Source organism: Hibiscus syriacus, unplaced genomic scaffold (assembly GCF_006381635.1).
Source record: "Hibiscus syriacus cultivar Baekdansim isolate YM2019G1 unplaced genomic scaffold, ASM638163v2 tig00110584_pilon, whole genome shotgun sequence".
Taxonomy (NCBI): domain Eukaryota; kingdom Viridiplantae; phylum Streptophyta; class Magnoliopsida; order Malvales; family Malvaceae; genus Hibiscus; species Hibiscus syriacus.
In genome coordinates, this window is record NW_024062792.1 from 3,241,828 (window position 1) to 3,255,719 (window position 13,892).

Sequence of the window (13,892 nt, forward strand, 5' to 3'; positions counted from 1 at the left end):
AGGCTCAGTTGGCTCGGTCCTGATCTGTCCAGCCGGTCAGCCGGTTCCCTATGCTGCCAGACGAAGCCCACACGCAAGGGGTGGCGCGTGGGGGCGCGTTCAGAGGCCTAGGAGGTCGGAAAAACTCCATAAAAAATTATAAAATTATTTTAAGGGATTTTGAGACACTTACCAAGCTCGGTTCACAATTTTGAACGACGAAGAGCTATATTTTAAAACATCATAAACTTTAACTTCCTCACCCCCCTCACGCGCCGACGACAACGGAGACAAGAAGGACACCGGTGGACTCGGAACGATGCAAGGAACACAATGGTGAGGGAGGTGTTGAAAATGGGTGGCCAGATCGATCAAAATCGACGGAAAACTAATGGTGATCGAGTTAAAACCAACGAAGCTTTCGGTTGAGATTTACGGTGAACGTTGTTGATTCACGTCAGGATAGAGGTTAGGTTTTTTCTCTGTTCAATGGTGAATCTATTGGTAGTTTCGGATCGACAAACGGTAGCCGGACGGTGGAGAAATCGAAGCTAAAAAGGGGGTTGATAGGGGGAGGAAATGGGGGAAAAGAATCTAGGTAAAACCAGATTACACGGGGAGGGGGCTTTATTTTTCAACATCCATAAAAATGGGCAAATTCGAGTTCAAGTCCCTGAATTTTCTTGCACTTCCTAAAATGATCTGCTAACTTTGCGATTTTACACTTTAATCCACAATTTATTCACAAATACCACTTAAATTCAATACTTTATAATTTCTAAAAATTTAGCCCCTAAATTGGGGTATGACAAAAATAACGAGATACTAAAATAAACCAGCACACAATAAATATTCATTTATTAAAAAATCGTAAAAAAGTTTAAAAATGGCATGTTTATTTAAAGTGAAATAAAGTATATTCATTTATTTTAATATATCATAACGTATATGTAAATCATAAAATAATATTAAAACCATTTTTTTAATAGTCCTCGAAAGAGCCCCAGGTGTTTAGAGGTATTCCATTGATTAGTCGAATAATTAATACGGAATATCATAAATTTTATAGTAATAAATAATAATATTTTTTGAAAAATATATTATACAATATTTAAACGTATCCTCTTTAAATAAAATGGAAGTACATATATAAATCTTAAAACATAATATAAGCATATATATATATATATCATATACTTAATTTATTACATATTTATAATAAATATATAAAAAAACCATTTTAAACAATAATATATTATTAGATTATATAATTACATTAAAATACAAAACAAAGGTATATACATATATATTATAATATTAAAAGGAACTAAATCGAAACAACTAACAAAAAATGTAGGGATGAGAGTGAATAACCAAAAAAACATAAAGATTTAATTTATAAATCAAGAAAACCTAAAATAAAGATTAAATCTAAACTAAGGAAACATTTCAGGGGTTAACTAAGATAGGGGTCAAATCACAAATAATCAAAAATAAGAAGTATTGAACATGTAAATAAACTGAACAATATATGAGCAATATCTAAGACAAGAAAGGACAACCCGGACAAAAATGAGGTCTACAGCTGCCCCTCTTTGTTCATTCTTGTGTTAACAAGAATAGAGCAAATATAAATAGACAACACATTTTTGTTTGGTTCCATCTTTTACATTGAATTTTGATATAGTTTCAAGAGAGACTAACGATGATATTTATCTCAGAGGAGATATTTTCATTTCAAAATTTTGCTTCAAGACAAGCATTCTAAAGAAGAGTAGAACTTTCAAGAGAAAGAAATTTTAAGCCAAACAAAATTTGTATTAAGGGAAACAATATCAATGCTTTGGGCTTCAAAGGAAACTGTCTCGAGTGAGACAAAATTAGTTTCAAAAGAAATTATCACATGTGAGATAAAATTTTGCTTTTGTGAGAAAACTGTCTCGAGTGAGGCAAAATTTGTTATGTTTTAAAGGAAACTATGATAAGATAGATGAAATTTTGCTTCAAGAGAAGCAATCTCTAATGATACAAACAATTTGTTCCTTCACATTGAGGATGTCTAATCGTTGTTTGGTGAGTTGACGTTTCGTTTAAGGATGTCGGGTTTGTTAACAATGTTGTTTATTTGTGTTGAGAATGACTAGTCACATTTGAATTACTATGCTTTTGTAGACAACAATCCTCATTTGCATTGAGAAAGTCTAATTGCATGAAGATAATTTGATTTTGGAAATGAAACGGCTCCTATATGATAAGGAGATTTGGTCACTTTGGATGATTTGATAGATGTCAAATCTGATGAAGACATTGCTCCTTTGTGTTGAGGAGATCTAGTCAATGGACGCCATTGTTCCTTCATGTTGAGGACGTCTAGTCTCATTCGAGAGATTGCATCTGAAGAGAACATTGTTCCTTCGTATTAAGGAAGTTTGATTGTCTGGAGATAACTTGATGTAAACAACACTACTCCTACATGAAAAGAAGATTTGGTCGCTTTTGAATGATTTACTCGATGTCAAATCTGATGATGACATTGGTCATTCGTGTTGATGAGATCTAGTTATCACCAATCATTTCTTTCCTGAAAGGCTTAAAACATATGCATGCATAAATGTAAATATTTTAAATATTTTTCAAGAATGTCAAAAATGGAATTCATATGATGAGCTTTCATATTTCTCCTCGTGAAATGATGAAAATGGTCTTACAAAATTTCAAGAGAAATTTTAAAAGCATCCTCGTGAGATAGAAATCAATGTTTATTATGTTGCATGTGATGATGAATGTTTGATGCAAAGATGCAAATCTATGTAACATGTATGTCTACTTTGGTGGCCTTGGTCCTGTACTATTTAGCATTGGTGGCCCAGTCCCTATACTATTTAGTGCTTAGTCGTGGTAACCTATTTGCTTATTGTTGCCTTCAATTTGTCTCTTCTGACTTGATCAAAGAACCAGATCTTTTACGAAGTTTGAATATTTTTAAAATGATTCGATTCATTAAGATCAAACATGAGGTATCCCTTGAAATTGTTGACTTGTGTCAACTTATTCTTCTTGCCCATCAAATTCTGCCCCAAAATTTTGGTTTTTCTTGCCCCGGTTTTGATAATGAGATTCTATGTACGAGAGACATTTATCAATTGTCAATATATATTTTAAAGAGATTGTCTTGTTTGAAAATGTTTTTCTTCCTCTTTTGTACCTCTCGATTATACGTTGTCTAAGTTGTGGTATTTATTAATTTGAATTCAAAATTTAAATTACGATCCTGTTATTTTGATAAATTTTAAAAATTAATGAATTTCTTTTTAAAATGCTTAATTCAATAAAAGATTATTTAATTCATTTGGATTTAAAAAGGGTGTCCTCTCACTATGTGGATTAACATAAATTAAAATCCAGTTATGTTGGACGTAATTTTATTAATCCACGACGTGAGACGAAATTGCCTTTGAATAATTAAAAACACAAAAAATAAATGCATTATTCATGAATGCAACAATAATAAATGACATAAATAAAATGGATGAAATATTCACATAATGTAGCAAACGAATAAACCGAAAAAAATAACGAGATACTAAAATAAATAAGCACACAATAAATATTCATTTATTAAAAAAATTTCGTAAAATATAAAAAAATGTTTAAAAATGACATGTTTATTTAAAGTGAAATAAAGTATATTCATTTGTTTTAATAAATCATAAAGTATAAGTAAATAATAAAATAATATTAAAACCATTTTATTCGACTAACATTCGAAAGAGCACCCCGGTGTTTGGAGGTCTTCCATTGATTAATCCAAATAATTAATACATAATATCATAAATTTTATAGTAATAGATAATAAATTTTTTTGGAAGAATATATAATTCAATATTTAAACGTATCCTCTTTAAATAAAATGTAAGTACGTACATAAATCTTAAAACATGATATAAGCATATATATCCTATACTTGATATATTACATATTTATAAGAAATATCTAAAAAAACCATTTTAGACAATAATATATTATTAGATTATACAGTTACATTAAAATATAAAACAAAGGTATGCATATATAATAATAATATTAAAAATAACTAAATCTAAACAACTAACACAATGTAGGGATGAGACTGAACAACCAAAAAAATATAAAGATTTAATCTATAAATCAAGAAAATCTAAAATAAAGATTAAATATAAACTAAGGATACATTTCAGGGGCTAATATATTTATTAAACATCTAAGATAGGGGTCAAATCACAACTAATAAAAATAAGAAGGATTGAACAAGCAAATAAACTGAACAATATATGAGCTATATCTAAGACATGCAAGGACCGAAACGTAAAACACAAATAATTTAAATGGTTTGAAACAAAATTAAACCACACTTCATTCGGTGACCAAAATATGAAAGTACAAACAAAAGAGGATTGAAATCGTGATCATCCCCCAATCCTAAAACGCGCGGCTCTCTCATAGGGAAAACTGAAAACAACGGTGTTTCAGCCCACTTATGTAACCCATTTTTAGGTTTCATAAAACCCAATTTGTTCATTTGTTTCTCTTAGTTGCCTCCCATAAAAAAAAAAAGAGAACCAAATCTCTCAACTTTTCCCCCCCGCCGGAGAGATGATCGTCGCTCAATGGCGCAATGGCCGGCCAGGGTTCGAGTTAAATAGCTTGAAATAATCTCCTCACCCCCTTAAAGCCAAATATGAAGCCTTTTTCTCCTAAGAATGAACAACGGAACCAAAATCTAAGAAAATATCCTTGTATAACTTGGATTTCTGGCGACGTTCGGGACTTATCATTGACTTGACCGTTGACTTTGACTTTGACTAAAAAGCCAAATTTTCTGAAAAGTCATATTTTATGTTTCTCGCTGTCTTGAGTCCGAGTCTGAATCCGAATCTAAAGTTCGTTTTGCCAAATTCAAACTCGGTAAGCTATTTTTGGGCATTTTATCTAGTGATTCAATACGAATTTTCACGTTTAAGCTTCGTTTCTAATGTAATTGGTTTTCCATGTATATGATACATTATGGGATGTGGAATTAAAGTTCGGGGGAGATCAAATGGAGTTTAATTGGTTAACCAATGTGGCTCGTAAATTGAGGTAAAATTCTACTACCTTTTGTATGCTTTTCGGAACTCATTGATAATTGGTAAATACATGAATGAAAATGATTGGTCAATTAGGTGTATTTAATTATCATTGGACTCAAATTAAATATGAAATAAAGGTATAACACTATATAAGACTCAAACGGCTTGCAAAAGAAATTGGTAGACTGATCGGAAACAATTCTAAGTTCAGGGATTAGTTAGTAAATAAATTGACCTCAATATCTAAAAATTCTTATTAATTTCTTTAAAGGTTAAATGTCTGGAATACTTGGTTAAGAAATTACAAACATAGATCTATGGAGTAAAATTACAAAAATGCCTTTGTAGTGTAAAAAGACTAATATTGCCCCTGAAGGTTAAAAATAACCCAGAAATGACATACTTGACCAATTACCAAAAAACGTGCATATGTTTGGATTGAAAAGAATTACCGAAATGTCATCAAGCTGCAAAATAACTAAAATAACCTTTTATATTCAAATGATCGAAATACCCCTGAACCCAAAAACAATTAGAATACCTTGAACTCTAAGATGTCCGAAGTAACCTCGAGTGTTAAAGTGACCTAAATATCCAAACGACTTGGAATAAGTGATGTCTTTGGATAAATTATAGAACCACCAAAAAAATTATGCTGTATCATCCTTAAAGGTTATGGAGCACAACTCAAGTATGCTGAGTATTCTTGATAATAATACATCACAAAAATATATAATACCATCGAATACATAATTGTCTCCTCTAGTTCCGTTCAGTGGTGATTCTGAAAGTAACCAGATCAACCAGTGTAATCAATATTAAGAAGTGATTATTCTTGAAGTATATCAATCCGAATTATTGACAAGTTTTACGGGGTGGAGATTGGTTAGCACGATTTGACTTAAAATCATGATAATTTGATATAAATTTAGAATAATGCAAACTACTATTTTACCCTTATTGGATTAAGTTACTAAGAATCCATCATAAATTTAAAATGTCTGAAATACCCCTATTTGCCTGAATAATGGAAACACTCATGTTATATCTAGATATTCAATAATTATGATGTAAAGGTTCCTGAATGCTTTTTTAATACACTCAAATCTTAAATGATTTTTGAAACATCAATTTCTAAATGTTGATTAGATCTGCTAATGAACGAGCCCTTTTTATAGGGAACTCTATTCTAAATTTCGTGCAGTCTACATAAGTTATACGTTTTTACTTCCTGATAATGATCAATCGCCTCTAAAAAAATAACTGAATCTTTTGGTGTGTTCCCTATATGCTACTTGATCGTTTTATTTGTATTGAAATTATAAATTGATATCTGGTTGATTTATGATTATTTTTACTGATTGATATAATTATTTATTGGTTACTTATTTTATTGTAAAAATGAAATATGCATGAAGTATGGATCATGGAACTACTGGTTACTACTTGAACTGTTTTATTAAGACACTATCTGGGTAGGTTGGAGTATGGAGGTTCAGCTCTGATCAAGCTGGTAATTCCTTATAGACCTAAGGTGATCTTTGTGTAGGCTCTAAGGCCCTAAGGCACTCCCTTAGTATGAGGATTGTATTTTGGTCTACGGGTGGATGAAATTTATATGATTTAAATAACTACATTGTTATTTTTACAACATTCTATTGGATCATGATTTTGATATTAAAGTTATTGCTCAATCTAAATTCTACTTGATACTATATGGGTAGGAGTTTGGAATACAGAGGTTCAGCTCTGATCAAGATGGTAAATCCTTACTAGCCTAAGGAGACCCTTGAGTAGGCCCATATGCCCCAAGGTACTCCCTTAGGGTGGCTCCTTTGTTGTGTGCTTAGGGTAAGTCCTTATGGATATAGTTCTGGGGGACTACATATGGAGTATTCGGGTGGAGGGTATTACAGTGATTTTAAAACCTGTTTTACTTAAATAAACTACTACTGTTTTTAAACTATGATTACATTTATTCTGGTTTGGAGGGAACATACTAGACTCTTCATCTCAATCTCCTGAGTCTCACTCTCTGAATATTTCCTTTAGATTTTGGTTTCCTGATTGTTACATTAAGAAATAATTAATAAAATCTGAGCTCGTCGCTAGAATCTGATGATGTGTGTATCGTTAAGAAAATTTATGCTTTACCATATACTTGATGACCTATTGTATTCATCTTGTAGGTTTGTATTACTGCATATTGTTGAATTCTATAGTTTAATAAATAAATGATTTTTCTGAACTTGTATTTTATCTATAAATTATTTTACAGTTTTAAATGGATTAACAAAAAAATTTAAATGTTCCAAGATTTTCAGTCGGGTCACTCTGGTGACCCTAATGTGACACCCCAGAATGGATTGGATCATCCATATCGGTCAAAGGGTGTTACAGAAAATACATGTCTTATACCATTTTTTATAATTTAATCATCCCTATATTTTAGGGCTAATTAAAACTATAAATAAAGAAATTAATCAACAAAATAATTTTAAACATACAATCAAGCCTAGGGTATGCTTAACATCCAAGAATACATTTATAATATTATTTTTTAAAGAATGTATTTTGAGGATAAATTATTGGTAAGAGTATAAAAAGGTCAAGGAATGATGAGAAGAATGAATTTGTAAAAAAAATTGCAATAAAAAAAATAAATTTAATAAAATGCAAAGTTAAGATATTAAATTTAAAAAGAGTAAATTTGTAGTTAAAAATAGGAATTGATGTTACATATGTATCCTATAGTAGTAAAAGTGTATGTGCTTCAAATTTGGATGAACAGAAGAAATGATGAAATCATACAAAATTAAGGGACTAAATTTAAAAAAATAGAAAATTTATTATCAAAAAGAGGAATTAAATATACATATGCATTCTACAATGGTTAGGAGTACGTGGTTTAAATTTGATAAAATTATTAACCTAAAATGAAGGAGTAATTGAAGGAATGAGAAATCGTGCAAGGGTGATGGACTAAATTGAAAAAAAATAAAAAAAATATATATTAAAAAGAGTAATTGAAGATATATAGGTAATATGTGGTTTAGGGGTATGTGGTTTAAATTTGGCCTGACAAAAAGACTTAAAAAGATTGAGTAATTGAAGGAATCATGAAATTAGGGATAAAATCATAAAACTATCAAAATACTCGGTTAAATTTTTGGTTTTTAGGTTGATTCGAAATTTTCAAATCTCAACTAGACTCGAACTTGAAAACTGACTCGATGATTTTTCGATTGACTCGGGTTATTCATTAACTCGAACTTTACAAAAAATGATTTTTTCTAGTTGAATCAAATTTTGTTCACCCCTAATTGTCACACTATGACTAAATATATATCAAATCAATGATCATGCAAGGAGAAATATTAGTAAGAGATGCCAACCATTTTATCTTTTTCAAGGATGGAAACTGTAGTTGTGGAGATCATTTGTAATGGATATCATTATCAATTTTTTTAGCAAGAGAACCCCACCCTCTTCATCAAAAGGAAAATGAAAAATAAGAGAGATTCATTCCGGTAATGTGGTGAGGAATACCTTGCTTAGTTGCTTACATGTGGACACAGCAGAATTTCAGTAAATTACTTTTCCATGGATCTCATTAGCTTGAATAACCCATGATTATACGCTTTCTGATTTTTGTACATCAGCTTGAATTGGAATTGCACCTGCACGAATAGATTTAGGAAGTGTAATTAATTTTGTGAGCCTCGTGCACCATTCGAATGCCATTATTATGTGGAAAACACCAGTGGGAAGATGTGAACCACTCACACTTATTAGGGAATAGACGATAGTAAATATCATAGGTGATTGAGAAGCATGGGGCCTGGGGGTATACATTATTTGTTTCCTCATTTTTCTTTTGTTCCTTGGATTCCTTTAGTATTCCCAGTTTGAAGCCATGGATTTGGATAATAATGACAAATTTGTGCTGGGAAAAAAAACAACAAGGTTTCCCAATGAGGAGTTAACCTTTTGAAAAAATAAGCATTTATCATGTGGACATTCTGGTGTGGTCTGTCTATATACATATTTTATTCTCATTTCCAAGTGCTGGTTGAAAGGTAAATGCAGACAAATTGATCAGCATAATGATCTCACAACTAACTTCATATTTTTAATTTTTTTTAATATTATTATGGTCCATTATTGCCCTTATTATACATGATGCTCTTTCATAATTACTATCCCAGTGTGTCACAAAAGACATGGAGAGCAAAACCTGTCTTGGGTAAAACAAGATTATGTTCAAACGTATATTACTTAGTTTCAAATGGAGTTCGGATGTAGATAAATATGGAATTAGGATTCATTTGTATCTAATGTAAAACTTTTAGTTTTATACATTTTAAGATTGTCAGATGAGTGAAAATAAACACTTGAGATTATCGCTACGTCTTTTTTTATTTAAATATCTTCATGTTTCTTAATATTAATCTCAAATATCTATTTTTACTCATCCAATGATATTAAAACGTATAAAACTAAAGTTTTATGCAATATTAACAATCATATATATATTTGATAGGTGATATCTAGACTTATCTGTTTGTAAGTATTAACCTTATTGCTTTCTTGGATCTGCTAAGCTTACTCAAAATTTCACTGTGCTTATGCGGAATCAAAATGGAAATAAATGCAAATTAATGGAATATTTGGTTTTAAGAGTGCAAATTAAGTTGTGTTTTGGCATTCTACATTGTAGCTGCTAGTTAAGAAGAGAATAAACCAGCAACAAGTCTGATATTATTCTTGAGGCAGTCCAGTCAATCTCAACTTAAGTTTGATGACAGATTACAAACGAAAATCCCCCATTTCTGGTAAATAAAGCAGATCATTTTGCAGGATGGTATTTGTCATAAAACGCATGGTACTTGATGATCATCTTGTCATGAGGAGGCCATGTATCTTTAATCACAGGCAGTTAATAAAACTCTTTCATCCAACCCAACAACAATGGATATCTCCCATCAACTATTTTCAAGCCAGTCACCTCTTCAAAAATACCGATCAAGTTAGCTAGCCAACCCAGAACAAGATCCGCCAGTCCCACCTTCTCTCCGCCGAAGAATTTCTTTCCCTTCAGCTCTTCTTCAACAAACTTCAGATTCTCCACCGATGCCGCCATAGCTTCCTTTCGTTCTTTCCCTTCTTGGTGAAAACTGCCCATATTGTTGGCAAAAGCTGCAACAAAAACAAAAAACCATATGTTCATGAGTTCATCAACATTTTCATTAAAAACCAGTGCATTATGCATACAGGAACCGAAGATCTTTTACCTTTTCGTTATTGAACTTGGCCCAGAACCTTTCCCTGGCTCTCTCGAAAGGATCTTCGGGTAATATCGGATTGTGCTTCCATGTCTCATTGATGTATTCAAGGATCACTAGTGATTCCGAGATTGGGTTCCCATTGTGAACAAGAACTGGGACTTTCTTGTACACAGGATTGTAGTTAACAAGAAGAGCACTCTTGTTGGATAGATCTTCATCTATTGCTTCGTATTCTATGCCTTTGAGCTTCAACGCCTGAACAATCCTTAAACCAAAAGGGTTGACCATGTCTTCAAAAGCTTCACTTCTTCCATATTTGTTTGCTATGTAATACTAACAAGGTAATAATATATAGAAAATAGATAATTGCACACTTTTGTTGTACAAAGAAAAATAATGGTAAAAGATACATGGCCTCCTCATGATTGACATATGGTATTTGAGATTATGGTTATATTTTTTAGAATTTTAATGGTAACATATAATAAAAAGTGAAAAAAATAATATTTAATATATATATATATATATATAATATTGATATACAAAACCTCGTCATGTCTAAAATCCCCAATGTCGGAAAATTTTCTTCGACGTCCCTTCCTACCGCTCTGGCGAAGGATGACGCCACCAAAAAGTTTGTTTCAAGCAGACGATAGACAGAGTCAAACAAGATACGGAGATGGAACACGTACCACAAATTAACAAAGAACCTTCCTATGTTGTGGTTCTGGCTGGATTAGGACGCGAGGGTAAGAAGGATGGGGGTTCAAAATGTTATGATGAGGAGGATATTGACATAAACGATGAAGACATCACCACTAGAACGCAGGATGACCTACCCTCTATCCACTTCTCCGACCGAGCGTATAAACTTACGGAATACACTATGGCTAAAACGATGATTCTCAAACTACTGGGTGTTGAAAGATGCCTCATGTGAACATGAAGCTCAATGCATGAGGAAGTTCTGGAAGTGTGAGTATTCTTAGAGGTTACCACGGGAGTATCAACCGTTCATGGCAGTGATCACTACTACGTGTGAAACTCTTTCGCTGGATCAGGTCTACTCTATGCTTGTTGATGTTGAAACACGGATTGATGGGTTTGACTCTCAGCGTGAGAATCTTTCAATGAGTGCTCATATTGCTCAAGGAAGGTTGTTGGATGGCTCGACTGATTCAATTCGTGGTGGTCGATCTAGAGGACGTGGTCGAGGTCGTGCTCGTCTTCAGTGTCAGTTGTGTGGTAAGAATGGTCATTCTGTTGATCGATACTAGTATCGGTTTGATCATGATTTTCTTGGTGTCAATTCATCTTCTGGTTCGACACGATCTCGGGATCAATATGGTACTGCTAATTGTGCCACATTTGATTCAGGGTGTTCTTGTTACAGTGCTAAGTCTGGTGTGTCTTCTTCTAGTCAGCCTCAAGCACATGTGGCTTCATATGAGCATTAGGTTGTTGATTCGGGGGAAACCCATCATGTAAATCCAAAAGCCTCCAAGGTGCTTTATTCCACTGACTTTACTGGTCCAGGTAATCTCCTAGTAGGTAATGGTGTGTCAGTAGGGGTGAACTCGATTGGTAAATCCGTTTTACATGCTTCTTCTCAAGCTTTATTGCTAAGTGATCTCTTGTATGTGCCAAAAATAACAAAACATATGCTTTCGGTTTCAAAGCTTGCTGGGACAACTGTAACCCCCTAGACCCGACCTATGCGTTTCGACTAAGTCTAGTGGATTACATTATGATTCTTAAAGATATTTTCTGAAAACTGTTATTCAATCAATGTAAATCACATTATAAATGATATGATATTATACTATCAAAACCCAACTTATAAATATAATACCAATAAGTAATTAAATTAAAACATGTCTTAAAAATCAAAATCACGATAAACCGAATATTAATAGCAAAAGTGTAATCACTATAAAATCTAATACTTTAAAATAAGGTCCATGTCACCAAAATAAAGTCAACTTGCAAGATAAAACATTACAATCAAATATACTTCAAGAGATATGTTGATCCTCCAAGTGCTCGAACCGAGGTATCTAACCAACAGTATCTGAAAGGGGGAAAACATTTTTGAAAGGTGAGCTAGGCTCAGTATGTCCCAATATTACCTTAAAATCACGATAGGTACATTTAACAAATCATAGTCCAACAAATCTCATAAATTCATAAAAGAGTTTAACTTTTGAAAATCATAGTTTAAACCCTTTTCTTGTACACCATCAGTAGTTTCCAAAACTATTTTCCATATAGCTTACTTTAAGCACACATCAAAAAGAAAGCCAACCTAAGGATAAGCTTTAGAGCTTGTATCCTTAGGCCCACAAGTCCAAGTCCATATAGCTTGCCCTAAGCACACAGCAAGGGAAGCCAATCTAATGCATCTTGGGGCCCTCAAGAATCACATTAGGCCCGCTAATTAGCTTGATCAGAGCTATACTCTCGTAATTCAATTCAATCCAAAATCAATAATCATAAACCAGTCATCATAGTCCATAAATCATCACCAGTAAATCGGTGTACCAATAAATAGTAAACCATAGATTTCAATGTACCATATTTCAAAACATATAAAACAATTATGTAGTAAACAGGGAACACACCTCGATAATAGGTTCAAATAGTAGATCTATTGATTGCTGGTTTCACCACGCTCTGCTACAGTTTTCGAACCTATTTTATAAGAACACTATATTACATATGGGTAACATAAATAGATCTCTAAAATCATAAAATTACGGGTCTTACGGGTGAATACTAGCACACATGGTTTAACTGATCTAGAAGAGTTGGGTCGAGCTGCCGAACGATCCGGAGAGTCTCTTGTACCTTCAAACAATAATAATCTATCAGTCCCAAATCTTACTTAATTGTTCAAAACTAGACTTCTTAAGTATATAAGCATTTTTCGGGTTCGACTATCAATTTGGGGTATATCGAATCTGAATTTGGCCAAACGGATTGCGGAATCGAAATCAGGACGTCGATAAACATAAAGTATGACTTTTCGAAAAATCAAATTCTTGGTCAAAGTCAAAGTCAACCACTTTGACCATCGATTTAGAGACTTTCGAGTTCGAATTTGGTGAAACGGACCCCAAACACGGATTCGAGATGTCGAAAACTGTCAGGATAGGTATTTTCGAAAAAGATTAACGATTGTTTAATAGCCGGTCAAAGTTCTGGTCAAAGGAGGTCAACAAACTGTCAAACATTTGAAAATTCCCAAAATGTCACATTTTTTAAAATAATTCCCAGAGTGTCACCTTTACGAAATAATTCCCAATATGTTACCTTTTTCCAAATATTTCCCATAATGTCACCCTTTTCAAAATAATTCCCAAAATGTCACATTTATCGAAAAATTTCCAAAAATTATTTTAAGCGATTTTGAGATACTTCCAAAGCTCGGTTCAAAATTTTGAACGGTGGAGAGCTCGATTTCAACAAATACGAAACTTTGACCGCTTCACCCCTCCACTCGCCGACGACGACAGAG

General features: G+C 32.7%; 1 pseudogene; it reads right to left on the reverse strand.

Moving 5' to 3' along the window:
* Positions 1-9,817: 9,817 nt before the first annotated feature.
* Positions 9,818-10,689, reverse strand: LOC120133600 (annotated as a pseudogene).
* Between the last annotated feature and the right edge of the window lie 3,203 nt (positions 10,690-13,892).